The sequence below is a fragment of the Alnus glutinosa genome, chromosome 13 (genome assembly GCF_958979055.1).
Source record: "Alnus glutinosa chromosome 13, dhAlnGlut1.1, whole genome shotgun sequence".
Classification (NCBI taxonomy): Eukaryota; Viridiplantae; Streptophyta; class Magnoliopsida; order Fagales; family Betulaceae; genus Alnus; species Alnus glutinosa.
The window spans coordinates 7308964-7317250 of record NC_084898.1 but is presented as its reverse complement, the minus strand read 5'-3'; the positions used below and the strand labels follow the sequence as shown (position 1 = coordinate 7317250).

General features: G+C 36.2%; 1 long non-coding RNA gene across 1 annotated transcript; it reads right to left on the bottom strand.

The window, feature by feature from the left end:
• Positions 1-4469: 4469 nt before the first annotated feature.
• LOC133854092 (uncharacterized) lies at positions 4470-7520 on the bottom strand. Its single transcript, XR_009896774.1, has 3 exons — positions 6606-7520; positions 5976-6006; positions 4470-5351 (listed from the first exon to the last, which is right to left on the bottom strand). It is a non-coding gene; the product is annotated as an uncharacterized LOC133854092 (long non-coding RNA).
• Positions 7521-8287: the final 767 nt, after the last annotated feature.

Sequence of the window (8287 nt, the reverse complement as noted above, 5' to 3'; positions counted from 1 at the left end):
AGAAAGAGATAAATTTAATCACTTAATCAATACTATAGATATTTAATTGAAATAATGAGTAATGATGGAGTCTAGGTTCGAATTTAAGATATTTGACTCTGATACCATATTAAATCACCACTTATCCCAAAAGCTTAAGCTGACAGAAAGAGGTAAATTTAATCACTTAATCAATGGTTTAACATTTTCTACTCCTGAAAATTGTGGTTAAACCGAAAACATTTTTGGTTGATCAGAAAACTTACTCTAATTTTTATAAAATGGTTTACGTTTTTTAAAGCCGTAAACCAATTTATGAGTTTGAGACGCTTATTCTTTAGAAAATTAAAAAACGGTTTTTTACAACATAGAAAGCAAGAACCTGATGAAATTATACTTAATTCTCAACTATAACGTGCCACATTTTTAATAAGTAGCATTTTTCAAGAAATAATGTTCAAGAGTCTACAAGGTTCAAAGATGAATGGTCTGGTCTGTAGCGCCCCAGATTTTAAAACACATTTTTATAGAATAATAAGGTTAAAGAATAAAAAAATGATTATCTATGTGAGTGAATAATCATTCGTCTTATAAATTATTTTATAAATACTTCCAATTAATTTAATGAACTATATTTTAATAAAACTGATAATTAATTTATAACCGAAAATTACTGAGTTAAAATAGACAAAATAATTAATCATTAGATTAATTAGCTTTATTTTATAATTGTACAAAATATTATTTGACACTTTATTATTTAGTGTAATAATAATATGTGTATTAATGTTCGTGATAAAATTACTTTATTTATGAAACGAACTGGATTCAAAACGGTTTTAAAATTACACTTTAGTGAGTTTTTAAAATGATAAAGACCTAATATAAAAATATCTGCAGATTAACTTCATCTGCACTGATATCTCTGATGAGATTCGATGCATTATTACTTCTACACAGTTCAATCCAGCTCATTCTCCACTCTGATTATAATAAACCCACCAGCCTACCTCTCCAGCTCCCTCCACTCATCACTCTCTACAGCTCACTCTTTCATAATGTACTGCCGACACTCAGACCTTTATAACTGGCTTCCTTCTACAGCAGGAACATGCATCCTTCCTTCTTCTTTTACTTCTTCTATTTTATTCTTTTCTTTTTATTATTCTTTCATCTGTGCTCCTTGTTGCCCGAATGAGAGATAGAAGCAGGCGAGAGATAGAGAGCTGAGTTGGGATGGGAGTCAGTGAAACCGAGAGAGGGAGAAGCCGATTTGCAGAGGAAGTGTGTAACCCACCGAACCTGCCGGAACACGTAACCCGAGCCGGACCTGTCAACGCCGTGAAGCCAGACCCGACAACCCAGCAGCGACCCATTTCAAACCAGAAGACCCGACTTCTCCCGCGACCCGATCTCCCTGGGTCAGCAGCCAGATGCGCCGACCTCCAGCTATCCTGCAGTGGGTCGAAGCGGTGGGCGCAATCTCCGGTGGACCTGTGCTCCAATCAGTGAAGCCGGACCCAGACCCAGCAACCCGACGCTACCCGTGGCTGAATCGGCGAACGTAGGGCATGAATCGTCGACCCGTTAACACCGGGGAGCCCAGACCCAGACTCCCAGCCGAACCGTAGCTGGCCCTCCACCGTGACCCGAACCCAGCAACACCAGGCCGAGCTCCCGGTGATCCAGCCCAGACTCGAATCCAGCTCGGATCCGCAGCCCGTTAGCCCAGAATTTTTCTGTAACGCCCCGAATTTGAACCAGCAAATTCGTAAGCAGAAACCTCTAGTTTCCACGTGACGTTACTACATCAGAGATAAACTCTCGCAGCGGAATATATTTTTATCCAACAGGCTTGGATTAAATAACACATTAGAGCTTTTAAATTAAATACCTCTAGATATTCATTAGAAAATACTTATAACAAATACAAGGAAACAAGTGTCCATAATGACACAAAAGAATACATATAAATCATTAGCAATCTTGTCAACATAAAATGCTATAAACACAGAAGACTACAAACAAAATATAAACTATGCGTCCTTAGCTATAAAACCTTTTGAGCTCTTGTCTTTGTCTATTAACCTGCATTAACGGAATATATATATATATAGAAACAAAAACACAAAACAACCAAAGTGAGTCCACTGTTTCCAATAATAGAGTGAATGCTGTTTTACTTAATAAATTCCTTATCATGCAGATATGGCTTTATAGCCACGCGTATAATGCAAATGTATTGGTTGTATGAATATGCATCGTAGTAACCATTTAGTTTGATGTTTTATGATCATCTTTCTTCAGACCTCTCGTTCTAGGTTATCTGAACCCGTTCACGTCCGTTGCCTCCCACTTAAAGTCTTACCTGTTTTTACTAGAATCCTACCGGTCCCAGCATTAGTTATATATTAGGTCTTCGGATACCCTTGGGTCACTATGAACCCCTCTTGGATCCAGATTTTAAGTGAAACATCTAATTATTAAACATGAAAAATAAACAAGTATACAGCATCGTATGATAAATTATCTTATATAAAATTTATGCTCATCACAGATTAAACTAGTATGTAGACTGCAGAAAAGAAAGCATTTATTTATCTTATTATAAGGAAAAACAATTTCTTGTATAACATTTTCCTTTGTGAAGATGCTTCCAGATAGTCTTGGTGGAAAGCTTGCCAAATGAGAACATGGAAGCCTCGAAGGAGAGGAAGGTGGGGAAGGTGAAGAAAGCAAAGAAGGCGAGGCAAGCAATCAGGAAAGGATATGAGTGCGGTACTCATATCGTGGTGCTCTCTCTCTTCTGTCACAGATCGCCATCACCGGATTGAGAGTAGATGCCAGAAAAGTTTATGGTGATGCGAAGGAAGAGAAAGATACTTCATCTCAGAAGCATGATCAAGGATAATCTTGCTTCTGGATGACATGATCAAAAATAATCTTGCTTCGTTGTTTGTGAATATGGTTGTGATGCTGTATTTTTCTTGATTTAGGTTTGAGGTGGTGATACTACATCTTTCTTCTCAAGAAGTGATGATAGGCTCAAACCAGAAGGAAAATTTTGGCTTTCGAAGTGTGAAGGGTTGAGAGCTGAAAGATGTGCTTTGCAAGGGAGAAGATGAGTGAATTTATAGAGGAGATTTGAGAGGGAACGGTGCAAGTGGTGCCGACAGTGGGTCGCTATTAAATCCATACCTCTCTCGAAACGCTCTTCCACGTCTGCTAGGTGCGAAATGTGCGGTGATGAATCCGGAAAAGTCGTTGAGTGAATTCAAAATTCGAGGAGGTGAAAAAGTGAAAGTTGAAAAAGAAGGAGACTCGTAATTCGAGAGCTGTCTGCTAGTGGTAGTGGCGGCCCGGCTCAGAATGACATCTATTAGACCGCATCTTGTCCACTGATTAAGTTCTCTTTCCTTCTCTTCAGATCTTTCGAAGAACAGCTTCATTTCTATCTTCTCTCCTTCAGGTCCTTTGAGGAATATTTTCATTTCCTGAGTTTTCCAAAAAAAATGGCTTCTTCCTCTTCCCAAAATAATCTTGATCTGAATGCTGCGCCTGTAGTACAACCAGAAATTTGGCGCCCATTATTCTTATCGCAAAAAGGTCATCTTATGACCAATGACTCTGTGATGCTGAATGATGCAGTAGCTGCATCCGTGGCTCAAGGCATCATAACTCCTCGAGATGAAAAGTTGTTGGCAGATAGGACTGATGCCCAAGCCATCAATGACTCTTTGGCGTTCAGTATTCAGGGTGCTTCTTCAGTTACAAATATGGCTCGACGTCTGCAAGTTCGAGGGAATGAAATTCAAGCGCCGAAAGCTCAAATTTTGACTTTGCAGCGAATGTACATGGACTTTAGGCGAAGGAATAGGGTTCTTCAGCAAGAGAATAAAAGGCTGAAGAAGGTGGTAGATTCGTATGCGAAAGACTTGGGAAAGAGGTATGCTGACTTGGAGCAGAACAGTAATCGTCTCCAAGAACAACACTAGGATCTCTTGCGTGCAGTCCAAAATCTTAGGGTTTTCCGCCCTAAGGTTTAGCCAGGTATTCTATTTGATCTAGCAGTTCTTTACTAACAAAAATGAATAACTAACTGTAGTACAATAAAACGCAGGTATAAGCATACCGAACTTTCAGGGGATGAAGCAGAAAAGGTCCTATTGGCAAGTCTATGTTTTCTTTGAATTACCAGTAGTCTATCTTGTAAGACAGTAATTATTCTCTACGTACTGTTCTTATCATCTAATATTAAAAACTCTCTTAAGATTGCTATAATCATTTGAACTATTATTTCACCTCGATCTTTTACTAGGGTATAAATCCTATATGGTACTAAGTTCTTCTTTCTTATTCCTGCGTAATTACTATCTTCCTCAAATATCATTAGATTAAAACCTTAGTATTATTCTAATTTAGTTATGCAGTTATTCAATACTAAAATTGATAATTATACAAACTTATCCGTCAAACAAGGATATCTAAGCGAATCAATGAATTACATAATCAAGACTGATTTCATATTAACCATTTTGTAATATAATTCTGACTTAGCGTATAAATCATGTCAATGTGTTATCTAACATGCAATAAAACTATATTATACCTACGGTTATAATTTATCAAGGATCGGTAGCATATACAAGCATACATCATTCAATATCTATAGAAGCATAAATCATCATGCTACACAAGCCCGCAGTGGTTAATAATATTCCTATGCATATTCATAGTATATTACTTATTTGGCATGCAATTTTTAATAGATCATATCGATATGTTTCCTAAGTTGTATAGCAATGAAAACACATAAACATATGAATCATACAATGCATACATTCACATAGGCGTAAGAATCCTAACTGTAAGTGACGATTACTATTCTCTTATGCCACTTAATTTCATACAAAAACTTTTAAGGAGTTTATAAAAAGTTCATTTTTCCTATAGCTCTTGTGTTATTCTTAGACATCTAGGGTCAAGCCTAACGGTCCTCAGAGCAAACTGCTCTGATACCATTCTGTAACGCCCCAAATTTGAACCAGCAAATTCGTAAGCAGAAACCTCTAGTTTCCACGTGACGTTACTACATCAGAGATAAACTCTCGCAGCGGAATATATTTTTATCCAACAAGCTTGGATTAAATAACACATTAGAGCTTTTAAATTAAATACCTCTAGATATTCATTAGAAAATACTTATAACAAATACAAGGAAACAGGTGTCCATAATGACACAAAAGAATACATATAAATCATTAGCAATCTTGTCAACATAAAATGCTATAAACACAGAAGACTACAAACAAAATATAAACTATGCGTCCTTAGCTATAAAACCTCTTGAGCTCTGGTCTTTGTCTATTAACCTGCATTAACGGAATATATATATATATATATATATATATAGAAACAAAAACACAAAACAACCAAAGTGAGTCCACTGTTTCCAATAATAAAGTGAATGCTGATTTACTTAATAAATTTCTTATAATGCAGATATGGCTTTATAGCCACGCGTATAATGCAAATGTATTGGTTGTATGAATATGCATCGTAGTAACCATTTAGTTTGGTATTTTATGATCATCTTTCTTCAGACCTCTCGTTCTAGGTTATCTGAACCCGTTCACGTCCGTTGCCTCCCACTTAAAGTCTTACCTGTTTTTACTGGAATCCTACCGGTCCCAGCATTAGTTATTTATTAGAACTTCGGACTCGCCTTTTTAGGGTTCACTTATGAGCCTTACTTTCCCCTAGCTACTACATCAGCTTTGGTCTTTTCTAACCCCCCGAGTCCACTGACTAGCCATACTTTCCCCTAGCTACTACATCAGCTTGTTGATGGCTATCTCATCAGCCGTTATATTATTTTAGACACAACATGCTATGCATGATCGGCCACATGCAATGATCAAATTAAATAAAACAATAAACACAATATTATGGAAAAATCCACCAGCTTCGTCCTCAGTAAGTATAGAAATACTTACAGTCATATCCGCAGTCTCGTATTCCATCATCCTGTAATAATTGAAGATATATACACATAAAGTGTTAACATCATTCATCACAAAATCCTAATTCTATTATTGGACCTCTTTTACATAATATTATTATTATTATTATTAGTTTAAACCCATTTCTGACAAAATACTAATATTTCTAATAACACCAAAATATCAATATCTCATATTATTCCACATATTATTCCACTCACCAATATTTAATTTTTAACTTGAAAATCGTAATAACCAAAGTATATTAAAAAATATATCAACATACTATATATATATATATATATATATATATATATATATATATATATATATATATATAAATTATTTACAATAGTCGATTATATATATACATATATATATAGCCATCATTAAAACCCACACTACATGTTTCACGTGTTTAACAAACATACTCTGCAATCACCATTACCTAACATAGAATTATAATATTAGTTTTAGTACTTAAACTATTTTCTATAAAACAACTAATATTTTAATAGGACAAATTATTATATAATATAACCATTACCGAAGTAGCTAAGTGTGGGGGAACACATGTGCTGTCCAAGACAAGAAAAGTAGATAAAAAGAACAAAAACAACACACCTTGAGCTGTTCACGCGTATACTCAGAGGAAAAGTCAGATGGGGGTTTGGTCCAACATGCAATATTTGGCCGGAAATCACACTATCGAGAGAATCGGATTTTACATCACGGTTCTCTATAGTTCGTGGCTTATTGAGTTCCGCCGGATTTCAGCCCAGCCGCCGCTCGTGGAGGATCGGGTCTGTTTTGGTTCGCGCTATGGGTCACGGCCAGGACCGCCGGACATGCCCCTGGGTCGACGCCGGCGATGACCGCCGAAAACTCAGCCTCTGACTTGCCGATTTGCTGGATCGTGTCTTGGCTGTTCGTGGGTCGTGAATCGAGTTGCGGGTAACACTGGGTTCGGGCATTGATGGGTCTTGATCGGGCCTGCTTCGGATCCCTCACGGCCGGCCTGTTCACCGACCCATCGAAAATCGGGTTTCCGGTGGCAGTGGGTGCAAATTCACCGTGGATTGGACCTCACGGCTCTACGGGTTTTGCTTGGTCTAACTCTTGTTTTTTTTCAATTTCTGCCTCACCCTTAGCCTTCTAGCTTGACTCTCCCTCTCAGCCCACTCAATCTCTTTTCCCATCTCATCCTCTCACTCTTTCTGATGTTAAGTCTCTTAATCACAGAAAAGAGAAGGAAGAAGGAAGGAGAACAGAAAAGAAGGGGGAGAAAGAAGGGGATAAAGAAGAAATGGGAACCGGGTCTCTGTTCCTTCACTGACCTCACAATTTCATCTTTGGTTCATGCCTCTCTTCAATTTCTTCTATCTCACTGTCTCATACTTCCTCACTCAGTCTCCTGTAATCTCTCAAAATTCAGAGAGAAGGAAAAGAATGAGAAAAGAAGGAGAAAGGAAGAAGAAAGAACAAATAAAGAAGAAAGAAGAATAAAGTAGAAGAAATAAAAGAAGGGGATGCATGTTTCTAATACCGAAGGAAGTTAGTTATAGGCGTAAGAAAGTGTCGGTAAGGATTTTTAGAAAGTGTCGGCAGCATATTGTGTAAGAGTGAGCTGTAGAGAGTGATGAGTGGATTGAACTGTCTAGAAGCAATAATGCATCGAATCTCTTCAGAGATATCAGTGCAGATGAAGTTAATCTGCAGATATTTTTATATTAGGTCTTTATCATTTTAATAACTCACTAGAGTGTAATTTTAAACCCGTTTTGAGTCCAGTTCGTTTCATAAATAAAGTGATTTTATTACGAACATTAATACACAATTTATTATCACACTAAATAATAAAGTGTCAAATAATATTTTGCACAATTATAAGATAAAGCTAATTAATATAATGATTAATTATTTTGTCTATTTTAACTCACTAATTTTCGGTTAAAAATTAATTATCAGTTTTATTAAAATATAGTTCATTAAATTAATTGGAAGTATTTATAAAATAATTTATAAGACGAATGATTATTCACTCACATAGATAATCATTTTTTTATTCTTTAACCTTATTATTCTATAAAAAATGTGTTTTAAAATCTGGAGCGCTACATCCCTCCCCCCTTAATGGAATTTCTTCCCCGAAATTTGTAAACTATGCTTCGCATAAAGTTTACAAAAAGGAAAGATTTAGATTCTTAAATCTAACAATACAGATTTTAAGTGAAGCATCTAATTATTAAACATGAAAAATAAACAAGTATACAGCATCGTATGATAAATTATCTTATATAGAATTT